Genomic DNA, 23,727 nt, shown 5'->3' with positions numbered 1-23,727 from the left:
AGATCCCACATATAAGTGATATACAGTATTGGTCTTTCTTTGTCTGAGAAGGGACTGGGTTCTTTCTGAAGTCAGAGAGTTTGGGAGTGTGTGAAGGGGGCCATCAGGCCAGGACATGACAGCAGCCTCTGGGATCAACAGGCAGCCCCTAGACAACAGCAGCAAGGCTAGGGGAACCAAGTCCTTCAGCTATAAGGAAATTAATTCTACCAACAGCCTGAAGAAGCTTGAAAGCAGATATTCCCCAAGTCCAGCCTTCAGTTGAGGATGCCCTTGATCTCAGCCCTTGTCGACACTGAGCAAAGAACCTAGCCATGCTGTGCCTGGACCTTTGGCCTTCCTGAATTAATCTTGGGGGTGTTGCTTTAACCACAAAGCCACCGAGTATTGTTTTAAGCCTTGACAACAAAAGAAAATGAAAACAGAAGGGAATCCTACAGAGACATAGTAGCACAGGTGACTTGGCGAAGAGAAAGCATGTGGGATATGGTGGGATGGCCAGTGAGACATCTCATGCTGGGGAATGACAGGAAGTGAGATGAGAAAGTCAAATCACAGCTGCTTTCTGAAGGGCCCACACTCAGGAATGTGAAGCAGGGTGGAGCACAGGTGGCTTGTTAGTTTCATGTCTAGAAAAATACACAATAGAAGCATGAAATTAATGGAAGGGAGGTGGTCCCCAAACAGATTGATAAGAGAGCTATTGTAATCATTTACAGCCATGAAATTAAAAGACGCTTGCTCCTTGGAAGGAAAGTTATGACAAACCTAGACAGCATATTAAAAAGCAGAGATGTCACTTTGCCAGCAAAGGTCCATTTAGTTAAAGTTATGATTTTTCCAGTAGTCATGTATGGATGTGAGAGTTGGACCATAAAGAAGGCTGAGCACTGAAGAACTGATGCTTTCTTAACTGTGGTGCTGGAAGAGAGGGACTCTTGAGAGTCCCTTGGATAACTGGGAGATCAAACCAGGAAATCAACCCTATATTCCTTGAAAGGATTGATGCTGAAGCTGAAGCTCCAATATTTGACTACCTGCTGCAAAGATTCCAGTTGAGCTCTTTCAAATCCTGAAAGACGATGCTGTGAAAGTGCTGCACTCAATATGCTAGCAAATATGGAAAACTCAGCAGTGGCCACAGGACTGGAAAAAGTCAATTTTCATTCCAATCCCAAAGAAAGGCAATGCCAAAGAATGCTCAAACTACCACACAATTGCACTCATCTCACATGCTAGTAAAGTAATGCTCAAAATTCTCTAAGCCAGGCTTCAGCAATATGTGAACCATGAACTTCCTGATGTTCAAGCTGGTTTTAGAAAAGGCAGAGGAACCAGAGATCAAATTGCCAACATCCTCTGGATCATCAAAAAAGCAAAAGAGTTCCAGAAAAACATTTATTTCTGCTTTATTGACTATGCCAAAGCCTTTGACTGTGTGGATCACAAGAAACTGTGGAAAATTCTGAAAGAGATAGGAATACCAGACCACCTGACCTGCCTCTTGAGAAACCTATATGCAGGTCAGGAAGCAACAGTTAGAACTGGACATGGAACAACAGACTGGTTCCAAATAGGAAAAGGAGTTCGTCAAGGCTGTATATTGCCACCCTGCCTATTTAACTTCTATGCAGAGTACATCATGAGAAATGCTGGGCTGGAAGAAGCACAAGCTGGAATCAAGATTGCCGGGAGAAATATCAATAACCTCAGATATGCAGATGACACCACCCTTATGGCAGAAAGTGAAAAGGAACTAAAAAGCCTCTTGATGAAAGTGAAAGAGGAGAGTGAAAAAGTTGGGTTAAAACTCAACATTCAGAAAATGAAGATCATGGTATCCAGTCCCAACATTTCATGGCAGATTGATGGGGAAACAGTGGAAACAGTGTCAGACTTTATTTTGGGGGGCTCCAAAATCACTGCAGATGGTGATTGCAGCCATGAAATTAAAAGATGCTTACTCTTTGGAAGGAAAGTTATGACCAACCTAGACAGCATATTGAAAAGCAGAGACATTACTTTGCCAACAAAGGTCCATCTAGTCAAGGCTATGTTTTTTCCAGTGGTCATGTATGGATGTGAGAATTGGACTATAAAGAAAGCTGAGCGCTGAAGAATTGATGCTTTTTAACTGCGGTGCTGGAGAAGACTCTTGAGAATCCTTTGGACTGCAAGGAGATCCAACCGGTTCATCCTAAAGGAAATCAGTCCTGGGTGTTCATTGGAGGGACTGATGTTGAAGCTGAAACTCCAATACTTTGGCCACCTGATGCGGAGATCTGACTCATTGGAAAAGACCCTGATTCTGGGAAAGATTGAGGGCAGGAGGAGAAGGGGACGACAGAGGATAAGATGGTTGGATGGCATCACCAACACAATGGACATGGGTTTGGGTGGACTCCGAAAGTTGGTGATGGACAGGGAGGCCTGGCATGCTGCGGTTCATGGGGTTGCAAGGAGTCAGACTTGACTGACTGACTGAACTGAAATGAACTGAACTGAACTGATGCAAAGAACTGGCTCATTAAAAAAGACCCTGATGCTGGGAAATATTGAAGGCAGGAGGAAAAGGGCATGACAGAGCATGAGATAATTAGATAACATTACCAGTGGACATGAGTTTAAGCAAATGCTGGAAGATAATGAAGAACAGGGAAGCCTGGTGTGCTGCAGTCCATGCGATTGCAAAGAGTTTGACTTGATTAAGCAACTAAACAACAACAAAATATTCATCAAGGCAAGAAGTGCTATATAAACCAAAAAAGAGGGGGTGACCTCCAGAGACATTTTAGTGACCAACCTGACTTTTGGCCTGTTGGACTGCACCCCACAGGCCTAAGAGGCCTATACTTGCCAAGGTTAAAGAGCCAAGAAAGAGCCAGGAGTCAGACAGAGACATCAACAGTTTAATGCAGTGGCCCCCATCATTTTTAGCATTAGAAACTGGTTTCGAGGAAGACAGTTTTTTCCCTGGACCTGGGCAGGACTGGGGAATGGTTTTGAAATGATTCAAATACATTATGTTGATTATGCACTTTATTTCTCTTATTATTATGTCATCTCCATCTCAGATCCTCAGGGATTAGATCCTAGAGGTTGGGGACCCCTGGTTTAGTGGATGAGGGAGCTTACACATCTGAAGCAGGGTCCTGGAGCAACACCCCACCATCTGTAGGCAGCAGACAGTGGGCAAGATGTGGGGCAATCTTAGCCCTTGGGGGCAGAGAGAGGTTACCAGTTACAGGGGAAATTGACTCAGGTTGGCTTATCAGTTACCAGGGAAACCAGCAGAGGGGCAATCCCTTCCCTGCCTCTTTGATAAGAATAGTCCCTAGGTGGGGTGGGGACTAGTATATGGGAAGATCTATCATGTAAGTGGAGTGCAGATGAAGCAGGCACTGGTTCCACAGAGAATGTACAGAGAACAAGAAAACAGCCATTTTGAGTGGCCTAACCATACAAAGCCCATTTGTTTTCACATTTATTATAAATTCCTCTGGGAAAACAAAACAAAACAATAGAACTGTGGTCCTTTCAGCTGGATGAAACCTCAAGGAACCATCTGATGATAAAAGAAGCCTCACCATCAACTGAGAAAATATCAAGTTACTCAAATGAAAATAAGTGGGTGTAAGCAAAAGTGCATGAGTTCTAACCTTTGTGTGTGTGTATGTAAGTTCTGTGTTCAGAGCATAGTCATTTGGTTGATTCAAGGCACTATTTTAAGATATATAGATAAAGTATATGCATCAAGTTGAGATACATCATTCATCTTGTCTAACCTCCTGCCTTCAGACAGGCAAAATACTATTATTCTCATGAAGTCACTGAGGTTCATAGGGCCAACTAACCTGTCACCAGGTAATCAGCAAGCGGGAGAGGGTGACTCGAGTTCCATTCTTCAGACCCCTGTTTTTTCCATTATTCTTTTGACAGCAGGCCAGGGAGATGATGGCTTGGGGAAGCTGAGAGACATGTTAGCCACAAGAACAGGGTCACAGGAGAAGTTATGTGGGTGGGAATTTCCCAGATGAGTCTGGGAATGGTGTTGACAACAATAAGCATTTCATTCTGAAATCTTTCTTGTATTGAACTCAGGTGTTTAGAGTCCACTGTCTGATTTTACAAAATAGGAAAACAGCTCACTTATTAATATGGGATGGTTTACCAGCTTTTCGTTCAATTCCAAAGTGTTATTAATAAAAACTGACTCAGATTCAAGCTCGAAGAACTGTGTTTCATTTTTTTCATTAATCCGAATTTGAGATATAACTGTGTCTAAGGCTTTAGGCTTCCCTTGTGGCTCAGATGGTAAAGAATCTGCCTATAATGCAGGAGATCCAAGTTCAATCACTGGGTGGGGAAGGTCCCCTGGAGAAGGGAATGGCTATCCACTCCAGTATTCTTGCCTGGAGAAGTCCATGGAAAGGATCCTGGAGGGCTACAGTCCATGGGGTTACAAAGAGTCAGACTTTGTAACTGACTAACACTTTCACTTTCAGGGCCTTAGGAGGACTACCATGCCTATTATCATCCTTAGACATCTAGAGGTTGCATATTAATATAGTGATAACTATTATGGTTATGACTTCCCCAAGCATTTTTCTTTCTGGGAGCTAAAAACAGAGAGAAAGAAAACAAAAATGAGCTTCATCATTTTAGATCCTAACCTAGATGAAACATTTGCTTTCGCCTTCAGAAAGGCTGTGGTTGGAACAGAGTCGGGTAGCCCACCTTCTGGGGCTCCTTACAGGCTCGCGTTAAAATCACCCGATAAGGTAGTACAGAGCAGAGACGCTCTTCATGTGGAAGGAAGCGATAAGGATCATCAACAGGCTTAAACTAGAGTGAAAATATGTCCATTTCTGAAAATAATCTGTCTTTGGCTTCTATTTCTACTCAGAGCTTTTGAAGATCCTGGAGCAACAGCACAGGAGCAGTGCTTCTGTTCCCTGATGAATTGAGCATTTGTTGCCCTGGAGGAAGAATCTGTCCCGGGGGCGGAGATAGCAGCTGAATGAATACCAGAAAGGATGAAGGATTGCACACTGGGCCCCGGCCGCAGTTGGATGTGATTTCAACCAAGTGGGGTGTTATTTTTCCTTTATGTGGAACTGCCTTTCGATGGCTCTGTCAGGATGCGATTTAGAGCATGCCTCACGCAGGCCTGCACTGTCCGTGTTCTGCCCAGGGTACCACACTCCGGTCCTCCTCTCCAGCCCTGTGCCGTTTTCCCCAGGCCCTAAGAGCCAGCCCGTGTTGCTTGGGGTTTTCCCAGGTGATGCTAAGGAATGTCTCACTGAAACTCTAGAAACTGTAGAAAGGCTTCTCTTTGGTGGCTCCTGTTATTCCTGAGGATGACTACAGGATTTATAAAAGGAATCAACATTTTGGACCGGATTCCAACATGAGGCAACAACAGTCAGCTCTAATCCAGCCTAACCCTAACAGAAGGTTACATCATCATTAACTTGGGAATTCGCTGTTTACACGTTTAGGCTTAATCATATCTTAACCCCACTGAACTGGCCACACACAGGAAAAGCTCCCCGGCACTTCTCTGCAAGCGCAGTGTGCAGGAAGAGTTCTGCCCCGCGCCGGCTTTGCCTTTGAGCCCACGTGCCTTTACAGCCATTACCACATCTTTCCCTGGGTCCGACCTTAGCGCTGGGGTAGGTTCTGCCAAAATCCCACAGAGCCAGAGTCCCACAGGCTTCGTGCTGACATCCTGTAAAGTCATTGCCCTGGCGTAGCTTCAGAAAGGACCACACCCAGGAAGGAGGCAGTCCGGAGTTCTCACTCTTTGCCCATTGTTCCTTCCCATCAAAAGGAGAGACAAAACAGGAGAAACCCTTAAGGAGAAGGGAAACAACAGCCTGAAGAGGCCATGCTCTGTTTATCCTTTACTGTCCTATGTTGCATCAGCCCTTGGAAGCCTCATTCCCTTCTCACTCACCCCCACCCTCTGCTGTTAGACAGTTTTATGATTTCCTGTGTCATTGAACTTTACTATCTTGTGCTTGCCTGACTTTCTCCTCCACTGGACTTTAAGCTTCTTGAAGGCAGTGATTATATGACTTTATCCATCCAAAAAATATTTATGGACCTCCTACTCTACATATAAGATAATTTTTTCAGACACTGGAGACTCAGGGAGTGAACAGGACAAAGACCCCTGCTCTGGTGGAACTTAATTCTGGTGAGGGAGACAAACTTGTCAACATTTTCCTAAATAGTTTTATGTTCTCAGATTCGAACACTGTACTTGTCATATAATCAGCATGTAAAAAACACCTAAATATGTTTTGAATAAGTGAAAGAACCTGTAACTTCATGGTTTATGAAGAGTGAGCTGCCTTTTATTTTTTTATTTTATAATTTTTACTTTTGTACTGATTTTAAAGGTTATACTCCATTTAGTTATTTAAAAAATATTGGCTATAATTACACCTTTGTAGCATCCTTGTAGCTTATCTTTCATCATATATATATATATATATACATACATACATACACATATCCATATATATATATACATGTACTACATCTTCGTTATCCCTTCATCTGTGAATGGACGTTTAGGTTGCTTCCATGTCTTGCCAATTGTAAATAATGCAGCTATGAACATGGGGTGCTGTTATCTTTTCAAATTAGAGGTTTGGATATACCCCCAGAAGTGGAATAATTGGGTCATATGGTAGCTCTGGGCTTCCCCGGTGGTGCTAGCAGTAAAGAACTTTCCTGCCAATGCAGGAGACATAGAGACATGGGTCTTGCCTAGACGGAGGAGCCTGGTGGGCTACAGTCTATAGGGTCTTAAAGACTTGGACACAACTGAAGCAGCTTGATATGCATGCATGGTGTTATATTTTTTGAGAAACCTCCGTACTGTTATCCAGAGTGAGCTTTTTAAATGTCACGTAACTGCTTCCATTTCTTTTTTTCCCTAAAATACTATTTAGAATATTATGGACCTTACCCCTACCTGCTGCCTATCTAGGGACCCACTGTGGCTTCAACTCAGCACCTGACTCATAGGCATATCAGGGAAGACAGCACAACCCCCATGACCAGGCTAGCGACAATGGCTTGAGTGTTGCCATGGAGGTCATGGGAATGACAGGGGTCACGGTGAAGGTCCCAGCAGGCACTGTTTCCTGTCGCTAGGTTTCTAACATTTTAGACCTGGCATTCCAAATGGAATGTTCCCAACATACTGTATCCCAGTCTATGCAATGGAATTTGAACTTCTGCTTTAACCACAGGCTTTCTTTTTCACTGGAATGACTCTTCTTGTAAGCTTTCAGAATCCCTGTACCATCACTTCTTGTCATAATGGGTGTCTATGCCTGCCAGCATCCTCTCCTTTTGGACTCTGCCCCTTGCTTTCACAGATGTGGCCCAGATGAGCCCAGATGTGGCCCAGAACCATATGACTCTTTTGTCTCAGGTTTGGTTTGGGTGGGGTGCAGGCATTGACTTAAGAAAGAACACTAGGAGTCTTTTTAGGGAATTTTATGGTTTCTGGAAGAGTGAGAATTTTTTTCCCCCCCTCTGGATCATGATGTGTAGGGAGATATAAACATTGAACAAGCAGAATTTATAATGCAAGCAAATGAAATTTTTGTTGTTTTCTACTATCCATTTAACATTTTATTTGACCAAGATAAAAATTCTTATAGACCATTTCTTTTTATTCATAGTTAGATACTAGAGTCCATTTAAGTCACAAATACAATTTAAGTCACAAACACTTTAGAAATTGCAACCTGGTATCCAAGATTTTAATGAAGATTTTTAACTAATTTAAGTCAGATTCTCCCATCCCCTGACTTACAGCTGCCTCAGGCTGGGAGGCAGCTGGGGTGAATAAGAATGACATGGTTGACTCTATTTCTCTACCACATATATATCTCCCTTTTAAAAATTTTTACTGGAGTATAGTTGCTTTTACAAGGTTGGTCTAGTTTCTGCTGTACAGCAAAGTGAATCAGCTATATGTATATATATATATATATATCCCCTCTTGTTCAGATTTCCTTCCCATTTAGGTCACTACAGTGCATTGAGTAATCTGTGCTATACTGTATGTTATTAATTATCTATTTTATACACAGTATCAATAGTGTATATATGTCAATCCCAATCTCCCAGTTCATCCCATCTGTCCACCTCTTAAATTTCTGATCCTTTTGAAATCAGAGTTATGGGAGAAGGAGGGATGTTAAAGAGTGAGAAACACTCTTACTTAAAATGATCCTCTCCTAAGCTGGCTTCATGCTGTCTGGGTGGCAAGTGTGTAACACCATCCCTACCTCTTGTAGGGGTTCTCTGGAAATGCCCATTACTGGAGACCTAGTTCCTGCAACTCCTCCAGCCCATTAGAATAGATTTCCTGTGAGTCCTTCTGCAGTGCCCCCAAAACACACCATTCACTTCCAGTTTCATGTTACTAAGATTCCCTCTATGCCTTTTGGTGGCCTTATTGGGCAATACTCCAGCTGAGCCCACATTGACTTGCCTCTCAACTGATCAACCTCTAGTCTATCAGAAACACTCAAGCATCTCTTGTCTCAACAAGCTCTGGGTTGTTTGGCTGACCCCAGGACAGCTCCTCTAGCCTGTTGTCATGGTCAGCTATGACTCAGACATCCATTATTTGTGTGTCCTCATTTAGAGTGGTCTACGGACAGACCACTTCAGTAAGCTTGACATGTAAAAGTTGGCCCACATGAGGAGGTCACAGCATGAAAAAGGTTATGGAGCGCAGCTGTTTCCAGAGAAATTAAAAAAGAATCCTTCCCCTCTCTCTTTCAGAATCTTCCCCCACTGTGTGCTGCTATCACTTTAAAAATCTTCATTCTATCAGGAGAACCCAGGAGCACCAGACCCAGCCCTCTATCCTTTACCTGGTAGATTCTGCACAGGATGACCTGACTCTGGAATTGCACCTTTATTTTGCCTTAGCCACTTGCTAGAAACATCAGCTTAAACATTTTCCAGATAATACATGGCCTAGAGATATTGAGGTCCTTCTGAAGAGAGCCTATCTAGAAAGACAGAGACCAATTGGCTCAGAAATAGAGGTGAAGACTTGATGACACATTTTGGAGACTTGGATGGAGCCGTGACCTCTTATATAACCATCCTTTTTTAGATGGCGCTGGTTTGCATTTGGCCTCTATTTATTTGACACTGCAAGGCTTCCCCGCTAAGACCCTTACCCCCTTTCCTATAACCTATGAGCCAAGAAAACTTGATCATCCATTACCTGGAAGTGATCATGCCCTCCTCTTCCCTCTACTTAGCTTCAGTGTTTCCTTCTCCGAGAATATGTCCCATTTTACGCGCCCTACCCTCAATCCTTCATGTACCAGAAAAAAGAAATCCCCATTCATGTGCTTGCACGTGAGTGGGCTCACACATGTACACACAGTGAAATAACTGGTGGGTGGATGCAATACAGAAACAGGGAGCATTTATCTGAGATACATCGGATTCTCTGGTGCAGAGAGCTTAGCAGGTTGTTTTAGTGATGGAAGTGGAAGCCACTTAGTCTTTTCTGGGAGGAATTGATTCCTCCAGCTCCGTTTGTTTGTTTTTAACCTCAAGGTTACTTTAGCTATTCAGAGGCTTTTGCATTTCCATATAAACTTTTTTGTCCTAGTTCTGTGAAAAATGCCATTGGTTTTTGATAGGGATTGCATTGAATCTATAGTGTAGTTATTTTGACAATAGTGATTCTTCCAATCCAAGAACACAGTTTATCTTTCCAACTGTTTACATCATTCAATGTTTTTCCTTAAAAATGTGGCAGAAATCTAAATGTTGGCTGCTGAGAAGTAGAGAAGGAAAGATGGGTGTAAGGGGAAAAGTAGGAGGGTGTAGCAGAGACCGCTCATTTTCCACCTAGTGGTTCTCACCTCCTTTCATAGTAAAAGAGATGGGGCTGGGTGCATGCTTACCTGGGTAGTTAGTAACTGTACTAGCTCCCGGCAACTAGTTTGTCCTGAAGGCTGAACTCTCACCCGCGGCACTGATGGAAGTAGCCGGTGCCAGTCCTGGTTGAGAGCCATAGGAAGTGGACCTTCTCTCATATTCACTTCCCCTTTCCTGTGGCTGCAACTATGAGCATGTGGCAGCCTTAGTCACATGAATACAGGCCTGGAGGACAAGGAAGAAACATCTCGTTCCCTACCAGATACGTGAATGATCATGTGGAGCAGGACCAAAGGCAATTCTGGAAATCTAACTTCACACTGCTATGTAAAAAAGACTTCTTGGTTCTTCACATCATAATATCAGGGGATCTCTTTCTATATTAGCTTTGCCTTACTCTAGCTGTGGCCCCAGATTAATGATAAGTGGCACCTCACATAGAATGGCTAGTTAGGTATCTCCTATCTCATGGGACCACAGAAATTGGGTGAGGAATATCTGATACAGAATTTAAAATGCTGCCAGCTGTGTCCCAGGCTGTGCTTCTTCTTGGTTATCTTAAAATCTAGACATGGAGCTGCCTTATATCAGTGATATTTTGAGAAGTTAAGGGTAGTAGTGATGTAGGGAAGAAAGAGAAAAATATCTGGAGAATCAAATGAGACGCAGAGAAGAGATTGAGAATTCAGTGAAGCAAGAAATTGTAGGAAAGTGATCATGAGAAAGTAAACCCCAAAAGACCTGGGATACAGACTGAGGAGGGTGCAACTCTCCACAGTATAGGGGGGAGGAATTTAAGCTAATTTCCTTCAGTAACTGAAAAATAAGCCCAGCAAGTGAGAAGATGAGATCAGATGGTCATCACGTGCTTAGGCTATGTCCTTTTCTATCGTTCAGATCATCTGCCTCAAGCCCCCATTCAAATATCATTTCCTCCATAAACTCACGTCTGCCCTTGGGTCAGCATGAAAGGGAATCCTTTGGGGGTTTATCCTACAAAATTCCATGGACAGGAGCCCTGGTCTTTTGTGGGACCTTGTGGGCAACCCAATGCAGCAAATATGACATTCAGTCTTGCATTGTAATAAATTAAGGATATAATTTTATGAAAAGAACCTTTCACTAAGGACAGGTTGGTTTATAAAGTGCCATCATAACCCATCATCAGAGGCCTCAAAGTGAGCCTCGATTCATTTTATTATTTCCTGTTAAGGGAAACCTGAACTCTTCCTGTGCCAAGAGGACATGACAAGTCCCTCCCATTTGAGGGTGTTCCTGGCCTCTATTAAGGTCTGAAAGATGACCCGAAATTCCTGGAGCCCCTCCCATTGATGTCAAATTATAAATAAAATGTTGCTCTTTTTTTTTTTTTTTCAGGAAAAAACTGCCTATTTCACCTTCCTTGGCAGTGGAATAAGTGGATCAAAAACAGCGACTGCTGATGAAAACTCAACTTCCAAATACATTCCACAGCTTATTTGCAGAGGGAAATGTTCTTTACCTTTTGAACTTTCAGATAGCTGGTGAAAGCAAATGGGTAAGCTTTTTTTTTTTTTTTCTTTCTTTTTAATTAAACAGGAAAAAAATATCACACCCTGGCTTGGCCGGTCACCAAAGGCAGAGGTTTCGGGCTATTCCCAAAGAATCACTGCAAGGATGTGTGACTGGACCATGGGAACAGGACCAGGCCTGGTGATTGTCATAGAGACACTCTTGGTATCTTCTTAGAAGCCACAGCAGCGGGGGTTTCTGGAAGGGGGTGGTGACGAGAAATGTAACGGTTCATTTCTCTGTGTACCATAACCTTGCACCTTCTTGCCTATAAATCAGAAGCATTTGAAAATTCACCACATCCTTTTTCTGTCCAGGCCTGTGAAACTGCTTCCTTTAATCCAGCAGATAGATGCCTGTGGTTTCAGAGCCCGGGATGTTCCATTTTGAGTGCCACATGCGTGTGGTTAGCTAATGACCGGGTGTCTACTGAGGTTTGCGACCAGGGATTGTTGCAAAGCTCTACCTGACTCCTTTCTTCTCCTGGAGAAGGTGGGAACATTCTTACCATATTAGTCACGCTGGGGTCTTTTTTTTTTTTTTTTAATACACAGGAAATGTTTCTCTCCAAGAGCACATAATTTGGCCAACGGCAGCTTCCTAGGTTCAGAACAACTTTAGCACCTATCAGGAGTTTTCCAAGATAAAGTTTGTAGTAGCACATTTTTCGTGGTAGAAATGTCACCAAGTTGCATAAACTCAAGGCCTGCTTTGGCCTTCAGTCATTCTGCAAATATTTATTGAGCGGAGTTCATTGGGGTCAATAGGATGAACTGGAGGGTTGTTATTCCTCATGCCTACAATTTACCCACGACCCACACAAAGTCACACAGACACTGTTTTATTCTCAAAAGAGGTATTTGAATATTGAACATGGACAGCAGCAGTACCTTCTTATATTAAAGAGTGGAGGATTATGTGTACACTGTGTGTGTTAAGTCACTTCAGTCATGTCCGGCTCTCTGCCACCCTATGGACTGCAGCCTGCCAGGCTGCTCTGTTCATGGGATTCTCCAAGCAAGAATCTGGAGTGAGATGCTGTGCCCTCCTCCAGAGGATCTTCCTGACCTAGGGATTAAACCTGTGGCTCTTACATCTCCTGCATTGGCAGGCAAGTTCTTTACCGCTAGCGCCACCTGGAAGCCCTTGTATATATACACCACCCTGTGTAAAACTAGATAGCTAATGGGAAGGTGCTGTGTGCCACTGGGAGCTCAGCTCTGTGCTCTATGATGGCCTAGAGGGGTGAGACCTAGGGGGTGGGGGTGGGGGTGTGATGGAGGCTCAAGAGGGAGAGGATATAGGTATATTTATAACAGATTCACACTGTTGTACAGCAGAAACTAACAAAACATTGTAAAGCAATTATCCTCCAATTAAAAAAAAAAATAGAATTGATGATTGGGATGGTGGCCGGGCATTGGACACAAGATCTAGGTGGCTTCTGTTTGGGGCTGAACCCGGTTGGCACTGAAATGTTTAGCTGCAGAAGCCAAGCTCCCAGTGTTAGTGAGTTCCCAAACAAGAGCAATCCTCCTAATTAATATTTTGTCATGTGGAACCTGATTCTATCCTATCAGACAGGAAACCCAACTCTCAGGCTGTCTGCATAATTCACAAGAGCCCGTTGAAAAAGCCGAGGGTAGAGGAAGGAGTTGTCACAGTCTATACAAAGCCAGGCAGCTTGTAACTGGATAAAAATTGATCAGTCATCTGTGATGATCACTCATGTGGCAACCTGGTTATGCTCTGGTACTCTGGTACCCAGTTCCTCAATCAAAATACTCATCTCAGTGTTACCCTGAAGGTGTGTGATACATGTGATTACCACCTACAAACAGTTGACTTTGCATCAGGGAGATTCCTGGGTAATCTAGGTGGATCTCATCCAATCCATTACAAGGTCTTAAGAATAGAACGGAGGTTTCCCTCAGGAAGAAGAAATTCCACCTGTGAACTGAAGCATCAGTTCCTGCCTAGAGTTTCCACCCTGCCCATCCTGACAGCCTGCCTGCCCTCCCTGGGATTTGGGGCTTGTCTAGACAGCTCTACAATCACAAAAGCACTCTCTCTCTCTCTCTTTTTCCCCTCTCTTTCTCCGGGAGAATCCCATGGACAGAGGAGCCTGACAGGCTATAGTCTATAAGGTCATACAGAGTCGGACACGACTGAAGCGACCAAGCACGCGTATGTGTGTGTGTGTGTATACTGTGAGTGCACACAAAAGGAGAAGGGGGTAGCAGAGGATGAGATGGTTGGATAGCATCACTGACTCGGTGGACATGAATCTGCGCAAACTCCAGGAGATAGTGGAGGACAGAGGAGCCTGGCATGTTGTAGTCCGCGGGGTCACAAAGAGCTGGACACCACTTAGCAACTGAACAGCGATAACAACAGGGCTCTACGAGATCTGATCCCTGATTCCTTAGACCATGTCCTCTGTTCTCACCATCTGGCTGTCTTGCTCTAGTCACATAGAGCTTTTCTGTTCCTTATAGATGCCAGGCACACTCTGTATTCAGGGTAAAGGCTCCATTCTGTGGCACTTGACTTGCCTTTCCTCACAGCAGTCATTAACTATTGGAATGTGCCGTATATACTGCAATGTTCAAAATCTATCTCCTTCAGAGTGTAAAGCTTCAAGAGAGCGGGTGCTTTTTCTGTTTTGTTCACTATATGTGTATCCCCAGGACAGACACAAATTAGGCAATTTGTTAATATCTATTGAAAGACTCAATGAGCTTAATCCAGTGGTGAAATCAGTCAAATATGTGAATTGATGTTATACAGATAAAATGGGCTTCCCTGGTGGCTCAGCTGGTAAAGAATCCACCTGCAATGCAGTAGACTGCCTGCAATGCAGGAGACATGGGTTTGAGCCCTGCGTTAGGAAGGTCCCCTAGAGAAGGAAATGGCAACCTGCTCCAGTATTCTTGCCTGGGAAATCTCATGGACAGAGGAGCCTGGTGGACTATAGTCCATTGGATCGCAAAGAGTCAGGCATGACTTAGTGACTAAACCACCACCACATAAAACAATTTACTTACTGAACTTTAATTTTCTGCCAGGTATTTCCCCACCGTACAGAAACTGTTTCAAAGGGCATTGACTTGTGACCAGACTCTTCTCAGTCTTCTTCTTCCTGAATATTTCTGCAATGGACATATGGGTCACCTCTTCTGTGTTGTGACCTTCTCTTCTCTGAAGTCTCATTATTCTTTTTCGTCTCTGGAATATTATGTGGGAATAAATAGGAAAAAGGAAACCAAGCCTGCTTTTATTCTCTTATCCACACTTTTCACCTGTGTGTTCCACCTTTATCTGTGTATCTACAGCCTCTCTGACTGGAATAGAAGGTCTGTAGGAGTGAGGTCTTAATCTCTGGTCACCGTGAATCCCTCACAACCTAAAACAACATCTAACACGAGTAGGTGTTCAGTAAGTATTTTTGAATATTCATTAATAATTAATTATTTAATGAAATAGCTTGATTAAAGTGATACTAGTTTCTGGTTTATCCTGCTTGTTTAAAAAGGAGCCAATATTCTCCTTCTATTAAGTCTGAGTGAGTAGTTTTCTTCAGTCACAACTCATCTGATGCCACAGAGGCACTCCTTGGGCACTTCAGTGGCGGGACTGTGGGACAGGACCGTCTGGCTCGCACACCTGCAGGCATAGATGTACTGAACTGCACATTTTCAACCCTTGACTAAAGTGACCAAAGAGCCCTAGAGAAATCGTTAATTGTTTTTTAGAAATCAGTCAATGAAAGAACTTTAAGCCAAGTTCTGGAGATGGACGGTGGTGAGGATTACATAATCATGTGAAAGTATTAAATGCTGTTGAACTGTACAGTTTAAAATGGTTAAAGTGGTCAATTTTATGTTATGAATATTTAACCACGATTAACAAGTAAACAAATTAAAAGTTTGGGATTAACAGATACACACTGTTATACACAAAATAGATAATCAACAAGGACCTACTGTATAGCACAGATAACTGTATCTAGAGAATCTGAAAAAAGAATTTATATATTGGATTGGCCAAAAAGCTCATTCAGATTTTTCCATTAGATGTTAATAGAAATATAACTAAATCAGTATATGCACACTTCGCTGTACACCTGAAACTAACACAACATTGTGAATCAGTTATGTGTGTGTGTTAGGCGCTCAGTCATGTCTGACTCTTTGTGCTCCTATGGACTGTAGCCCGCAAGGCTCCTCTGTTCATGGAATTCTCCAGGCAAGAATACTGGAGTGGGTTGCCATTCCCTTCTCCAGAAGATCTTTCTGACCCAGGGATCAAACCTGGGCCTTCCACATTGCAGGCAGATTCCCTACCGTCTGAGCCACCAGGGAAGCCCATAAATCAACTATACATCGTTAAAAAGTAAATAAAAAGAGATGAGGCCTACTCATATGATTACCAGCTGGAAGGTCAGTCAGTAGGACTCCTGAATCAAGGTGAACGAGAAGTGAATTTTCCTTTGCGTCCCTTGCCCTGCTGTAGTTCTCATGGTGTTCTCCATCTTGACCCCAACCTGAAATACAGACACACTGTTAACGAATAATTTGTGTTTTCCAAAACAACTTGCAAAGTTTCAACAGTTAGAGTTCCCATGTTGCACATGTTTATTTTCCAAATATTCTTAAAGCAAGAGCCCTGCTTCATATCACGTTCATTTTCAAGCAAACAAGTGTATCGTACTTTGGAACAGCCCATAATTTTACACTGAATGCTGCCATGTGAGAGAATCTCAGCATTCTTTCACCGTTATTTATTAGTTCCTACATTTATTGCTTTTTCAAAGCTTAGAAATACAGGTGAAATTTAAAACAGCTTCATTAAACTTCAGATGTATGGTTCTGATAAGCCTGGCATGGAGCCATGACATTCCAAGATTCTCAAATAGCATAATCTAATTAATTTTTTTTTTCTAGAACACAGAGGTCATAAACACACAGTAATCTGAAACACTTAGTGTCCTGCCAGCTGGCATCTTCTTGTTTCCAGTTTCCCTGCACTGTAATTTTGCTCCCATTTGTGAGAAACTGTGGATTTCTCCATTTGGGTAGATTGTATTAAGTTACACACTATTCAGCTGAGGTATTTTTTAATGAACTAATTGCATGTTAGTTAATAATAGAACATGGCATCAACAGTCAACTGTTGAATATAACTTTTGGAGAAATTACTTCAATCTTGAGGTAGGAATGTTCCGGAACAGGAGTGACCTGGGAAAACAATGTGATCACCCAGCAGTGAGTTTCTGAGTTATAAATAAATGAGTGTGTATTGGATATCAGTGTTATTAGCAATAACAACATCAGTGACCAAAACCACACCTATAAAACACACATTTTAACTTTTCCTACCAAAATCATGTTTTCTATTACTGCTGCTGCTACTGCTGCTACTAAGTCGCCTCAGTCGTGTCCGACTCTGTGCGACCCCATAGAGGGCAGCCCACTAGGCTCCTCTGTCCCTGGGATTCTCCAGGCAAGAATACTGGAGTGGGTTGCCGTTTCCTTCTCCAATGCATGAAAGTGAAAAGTGAAAGTGAAGTCGTTCAGTCGTGCCGGACTCTTAGCGACCCCATGGACTGGAGCCTACCAGGCTCCTCCGCCTATGGGATTTTCCAGGCAAGAGTACTGGAGTGGGGTGCCATCGCCTTCTCCGTCTATTACTGTTGTGCATGCTTAATTTTATCAGTGAATGATAATTAAAAGACATCAAGTCCTACTGGGTAGGCTTATGGCTGACATCCAATCCAAAGTTCTGGCTATGAAAGAGGTCGAGGTGGTTGCCCTCTGTGATGTTCATTTCAACTCAGCTCCTAATTCTTCCACCTCTGGTGTTGAATCTAATGGACGTTCATCTCTTCACTGTGCACAGATCTGTGATGATTTTGCAGACAGTGATCATCTTCCTTTGAAGGCAGCATTTGTCTTTCCATGTGTGCTCATTCTGGATCTCTTTGTTTTTAGATCTATTCTTCATGCTCCTCTGCCCTGCTTTGCTTGCCAGGGGATTGAACAGGCTCCTAAGTCAACCAATCTCCCCCTGGACTCAGCCTTTGAGAAAGAAACACTGATGAGAGATTGGAGGCTGCAGGGAAGGGAGGGGAGGCCAAGGTACCTCTTCCTCTGCCTCCTGTAGCATCTCTGGCAGCAGCTGCATCTCCTCTGCCCACCTAACTGGCTCCACATACTCCCTGCATCCAGCTCATAGGGAGTGGTATCTTTTTGCCTTTACCAATCAGAATGGTCTCACTGTCTCCAGACTTCTTAGCTCTTCTATCTCCAGTATAACCAGTTCCCTATGTGAAGGTCCTACCGTTGTAAATATTCAGTGGTTTTTATTTCCTGAATGACCATGACTGAGATCCCAGGCTAAAAATCACCATCTCCCGAGGCTATCTCCATTTTTCATTCATTTCAGATGCATTTTTTTCTCAATATTTTTTATTACATCTTTTTGATGCAGGATTACATAAAATGTTTGCTCTTCCTCTTTTAAAGAACGTTTTGGATTTGAGAGAAAAGAGAACCAGACTGGGGGAAGTGCAGCTCTTTGTAAGTCTCCATAATAACTTCTACCTAACTGTCTGTATCCCCGAGTTCCACTTTTCCTACACAGCAGGGCACACATTTTTGGTGAGGTCACACACACCCAGGGATATGATGTCATCTTGCACATTGTGTTACAAACAGGTTTAATAATACATTGTGGTATCTTAAAGCCTGAGATGGAATGCTCTGGCCCAGAAGCCAAACCCAGGATCCATCTGGCAGACATGTTAGTCAATGACCCCGAGAGCTCAGCACATTTCTCCCTATTGAGATAGAACAGAAATGATTCTTACAGATTTAAGGTTCAGTTTTATAGCACAGCATTGATGTCATCACCGTGTGCTTTTTTCTTCATGTCTCTTTTTTTCTCAGCCTCTATTTCTCCTTTGCCTCTCTTCCCTGGTTTTCCTGTGCTTCTCAAAACTTAGCTAAGATCAAGAGGCCCATACATATACTGGAAAATTGTTGGCATTTTTCACAGGCCAAGCAATCTGGAATCTTTCCTACCACTGTCCACCCAAGGGCTTAACAGCTGCACCTAAGGGCTTAACAGCTACTTGAGGGAACCTAGTGCATGGTGAGATACATATGGCCAATAGTGTGTGGCCCAAAAACGGCTCTCTAAGGTTTCCTTAATTGCTGGCTACCCGCTTTTTCCAGTCTAGAAGCTGCAGAATCACCTTAGACTTCTCTACTGTCCCCTCATCTCTGCACAATCACAGAGCACCTTTACTCTTCGTTTCCAGTCTTCCTGATTCCTGCCTCCTCCTCCTCCCAAACTACCCAGTGTCCCAGGCTCATTCATTATCTTCTGAATTCTCCAGGGACATTTCCACATCTCTTTTGTTGTTTGTGTCATTCTTCCTTCCTGTTTCCACTGTTTGGAAAAATCTGACTTATTGTCAGAAAGTATCTTCAACAGTATTGTTTTTTGTTTTTTTCTGCAAACATCCCAGATCACTCACAAGAGGGAAAAAATAATTTTGGCAGCTAGAAAGCAGATGGGTGAACATCTGATTTCTAGCTAAGTAAATGACTTAGACACCCAAGGAGTAGAAGTACTAAGCCAGCAGTAGGGGAAACTGAAAACAAACCCAGATTTATACTGTGTAACCCCTAAAGGCTCAAAATGTGACCTCATCAAGTACCTTGAGAAGTAAGAGAGAAGGGACTGGACTTAAAAAAAGGGAAGTATTTTTTAAGAAATGGGCCCGTCACCAGTTCCCTAGATCACTATGCTAGACTGTCATTCCCTAGTTTATGTCTAGAAAACATAAAACTTAGGACCTTAAGTAGCAGCAGGCAGGATGGATGATGCAGATTTCTTACTGAAAGAGGTAATCCCAAGCACACTGAAAGTGAATACCCTCTACTCTCTGTGTCCACTTGGCTCTCAGAACACTGACTCCCAGGCTGGACGTTGAAAAACAAATCTTCCATGGGAAATACTTCTTTGCCAAAAAGATGGATATAAAGGTACTGACAGCAGAGATTCTCCACTAAAAAGCACCCAGCCAAAGCACTCTACAGTGAAGCTGGCAGTTAACAGTCCCCATTCATACACTCAGAACAGCAAATCAACTCATGGGTGCCCTACTCCTACATATAAAAATTATGAGAGCTTTGAGAAAAACCTCCAAATAGAAGAAACTCCCCCATCCCATCACACAAAGCAACTTAGCTGAGACAATGGTTTGCTAAGAAAACACCCATATTTCAAGTTTTTATTAAATATTATCAAGGAAATAAAATATAAATGCAACGATGTAATAAGAATCAGAGATTTAAAATATTAAAGGAAAGAAGTTATAAATAAAAGATAAAAATGTAAATATAACAAGGTCAAGTGGCTCCAAATTCAAAAACCAATGGTTCCAGAAAGAATAAAGAAATAAAGAGGAGGGAAATATCAATAAAATTACTCAAGAAAAGTTCCCCAAATGAAAGGAAAAGATTGTAAAAGCCTACCAACTGTCCAGTGAGATAAACAAAAATAGACCCATTTGAAGGAAAAAGATTATGAAATTTCAGCAAAGAGAAAAATCTTAAAAGTTTTCAACAACAACAACAACAACAAATTCTGGGCAAAGAATCAGGAATCAGAATAACATTTTGACTTCTCAGGAACCCTGAAAGGTAAAGGGCAATAAAGTAATGCCTTCAACATTCCGAAGGAAAATGATTTCCAGTCTACATGTCTAGACCCTGACAAACTATCAATCAAACCTGAGGATAAAATAAAAAATAAAAATATTGTCAAATCTTCTCAGTCTCTCACACATAGAAAAATGACTAGAGTGTGGGCTTATTCAGAAAAGATTAACCAAGAGAAGACATGTGATCCTGGCATTGAGGAGACCCAACAGAGGAGAAAGCCCAAAGGAACCCACTGGTTTCTTTACTGGGTGGTTGTGCAGGGAGATTGCAGGATGGAGATGCAGGAACAGGGCAACCAGGCCAATGTGAGTACCCAAGAAGGCTTTGTGAGAAATTCTGGAAGATGAACATAAATGGCAATCAAATGGCCCTGAATGTCTTAAGAAAAGCTTTAGACACATGATGAAGTGTTTGGGGTTGAATTAGTGGCAACTACATATAAAATGAAGTAAATTTAACAATGAGAAAAAAATATGAATTCTAGGAAAAATAAAAAGTGATGTAGGAAAGGAAGAGTGACCATATTTTCCACAGACACAGCCATGAATAGTTTCATAGCCTTGATAACAGAATATTGGCTTTAACCCAAAACACAACATGCTTATATTAAGAGAACGGAGGAGGCTGTAAGGGTGCCCATGTGTGATGGAAGGAGAAAGCTAAACCCTCGTTTTCCATAAGGGAAAGTCAACAGATAAAGCCTGCGACTGAAAACTCAAGAAGTCACGATACAACCATGCCACTTAGAGACATGGAGATAAATAATACAACACTCGGTTACAAGAAGTGACAGTGGTTGCTTCTGGGGAAGAGAAAACTACTGGACAAGAGGTACAAAATGTTGGACTTTTAGAAAACTTTTTTTTTCTTTTACAAATCTTAAAAAACTATGTCAATGTTTAAATTATATGATGTATAATATTGGTCAAAAAAATCACCATTGGGCAAAGTTAATTGATAGGGTCCCAGACATAGTGCTGGGGTGTAGCTGTCTGTGCTTCTGTCTTCCAATGGATTGTGGTCTCTTTAGGGGCAAGAGCTCCTTTGGTTTGTGTTTGCTTCCTTGCATAGCATACTGACCCAGAATTGGCATTGTAGGTAACACTATTGGTAAAGAATCCACCTGCCAGTGCAAGAAACATAAGACATAAGATCGAACCAGGGTTTGATCCCTAGTTTGGGAAGATCCCTGGTTTGGGAAGATGCCCTGAAAGAGGGCATGGTAACCCACTCCAGTATTCTTGCCTGGAGAATCTCATGGATCCATGACAGGCTACAGTTCATAGGGTCACAAAGTGTCTGACATGACTGAAGCATGTCAACTTGGCATGCACACACATGCACACGTTGATGAAAAAATTGTCATAGAACTATTGGCCCTAATTCTACCATATGGTTTTATAGAAACCAAAACTTTCAAATGCAAGACCACCAAATAACTGAATACACTTTGCCTTCAGTTCACTTCAGTCACTCAGTTGTGTCCAATTCTTTGCAACCCCATGGACTGAAGCACACCAGGCTTCCCTGTCCATCACCAACTCCTGGAGCTTGCTCAAACTCATGTTCATCGAGTAGGTGATACCATCCAACTATCTCATCCTCTGTTGTCCCCTTCTCTCACCTTCAATCTTTGCCAGCATCAGGGTCTTTTCAAATGAGTCAGTTCTTCATATCAGATGGCCAAAGTATGGGAGCTTCAGCTTCAGCATCAGTCCTTCCAATGAATATTCAGGACTGATTTCCTTTAGGATTGACTGGTTGGATCTCCTTGCAGTCCAAGGGACCCTCAAGAGTCTTCTGCAACACCACAGTTCAAAAGCATCAATTTTTAGGTGCTCAGCTTTCTTTATGATCCAACTCTCACATCCATACATGACTACTGGAAAAACCATGGCTTTGACTAGATGGACCTTTGTTGGCAAAGTAATGTCTCTGTTTTTTAATATGCTGTCTAGGTTTGTCATAGCTTTTCTTCCAAGGAGCAAGCATCTTTTAATTTCATGGCTGCAGTCACCATCTGCAGTGATTTTGGAGCCCAAGAAAATAAAATTTGTCACTGTTTCCATTGTTTCTCCATCTATTTGCCATGAAGTGATGGGACCAGATGCCATGATCTTAGCCTTACCCTCTCTTAAATGTTCTCTTCACCAGACTAAAAATTCCCAATGCCCCTATTATTTGTGGGTGGGTCATTTTTATTAAAGTCTACACCCCATTTGGGTCATAGACCTTCAGTTAGCTCTAATTAGTCTTCATCTCTTACAAATATTGCATGTACTAAATGTTACAATGTGTGATATGACCTGTGCAGATCAAATAGGATTCCCCTCTCCCTTAATTTATATGCCATATATATCTATTGATACAACCTGAAATTACATCACACTTTCCATGAACCACCTTTTCTTGTTTCCAGATATTTAGCTTATAGTATTCTACAAACCCCTTAAGTTTTTTCCTACTTTATTCCTGGCAAAGCCCCTCTTGCTTTTTTCTATGTGGGTTGATTTTAAGGTTCAAACATGACTATATTTTTTCCTTTATATATATTTTTAGACCATTATTCAGTCTGTTGAGACTATTGTATTAAGATCCTGTGAACCAATACAACTCCCTTTCCCAGCTTCCCATGATCTGCAAATTTGATTAACACACTTTTTTACATTCTTATCAATTAACACTATTGGCTGTAAATTGGTTCAGTCAATATGGAAAACAGTATGGAGTTTCCTTAAAAAACTAAGACGAGAGCTACAATATGACCTTGTAATCCCACTCCAGAAAAAAAAAATAATAATAATTTTAAAAGATACTTGCACTTCAATGTTCTGTGCAGCATTCTTTATAACAGCCAGGATATGGAAGCAACAGATGTGCATTGACAGAGGAATGGATAAAGAAAATGTGGCACATGTATACAATGGAATATTACTCAGCCACTAAAAAGAATGAAATAATGTCATTTGCAGCAATATGGATGGTCCTAGAGATTGTCATACTGATGAAGGAAGTCAAAACGACAAAGAGAAATACCATGCTGTCACTTATAAGCAAAATCTAAAAAGAAATGTTACAAATGAACTTACTTATGAAACAGAAGCAGACTCATAGACTTAGAAAAAGAACTTATGATTACGGGGGGAACGTACATACTGTTATATTTTAAATGGATAATTGACAGGAGCCTACTGTATACAACATGGAACTCTGTTCAGTATTATATAATAATTTAAATGGGAAAAGAACTTGAAAAAGGATCAGATCAGATAAGATCAGTCACTCAGTCTTGTCCGACTCTTTGCAACCCCATGAATCACAGCACGCCAGGCCTCCCCTGTCCATCACCAACTCCCGGAGTTCACTCAGACTCATGTCCATCAAGTCAGTGATGCCATCCAGCCATCTCATCCTCTGTTGTCCCCTTCTCCTCCTGCCCCCAATCCCTCCCAGCATCAGAGTCTTTTCCAATGAGTCAACTCTTCGCATGAGGTGGCCA

Source organism: Bos indicus x Bos taurus, chromosome 16 (genome assembly GCF_003369695.1).
Source record: "Bos indicus x Bos taurus breed Angus x Brahman F1 hybrid chromosome 16, Bos_hybrid_MaternalHap_v2.0, whole genome shotgun sequence".
Taxonomy (NCBI): domain Eukaryota; kingdom Metazoa; phylum Chordata; class Mammalia; order Artiodactyla; family Bovidae; genus Bos; species Bos indicus x Bos taurus.
This window is presented reverse-complemented; position numbering follows the sequence as displayed.